Below are 599 nucleotides of genomic sequence, written 5' to 3' on the forward strand. Positions count from 1 at the left end.
ACACACACACACACACACACACACACACACACACACACACAGTATAACGAAAAAACGAAGCGTAATATCAATAGAAACGATTTAAATGTCAAAGGTCAAATAGAATAAAAAATGTATAATAAATAAAAAGACAAGTGCTGTGTGTATCTGCAAGTAACAATTTTATTCAAAAAAGTTTTATCATTTTCATTATTATTGTTATTATTATTAGTGTTATTATTCTTATTTCATTTTTCTTTTTTTCTTTCTTTCTTTCAATTAGTATTATTATTATTATATATATATATTTTTGGCAGTATGCAATGGGCACAGCCAATGAAAAGTGAGAAATAAACAGCCAATGAAAATTGTGAATTAACAGCCAATGGAAATTGGAGCATGACAGCGATGTGTCGATTCATTTATACATCTCTTCAGAACATATCGATTCTTTAACGAGATTTACCGACCGTCAACAACCCGTTGGTATTACGTCTTCTCGACAGTTGTGAATCTCATAGAAAAAAACAAAACAACCCAGAATTCTAACATTCACTCTCAAGGAACAAATAGGAACGCAAAAACGATATGTATATATATATATATATATATATATATAT

This window comes from Octopus bimaculoides, chromosome 15 (genome assembly GCF_001194135.2).
Source record: "Octopus bimaculoides isolate UCB-OBI-ISO-001 chromosome 15, ASM119413v2, whole genome shotgun sequence".
Lineage (NCBI taxonomy): Eukaryota > Metazoa > Mollusca > Cephalopoda > Octopoda > Octopodidae > Octopus > Octopus bimaculoides.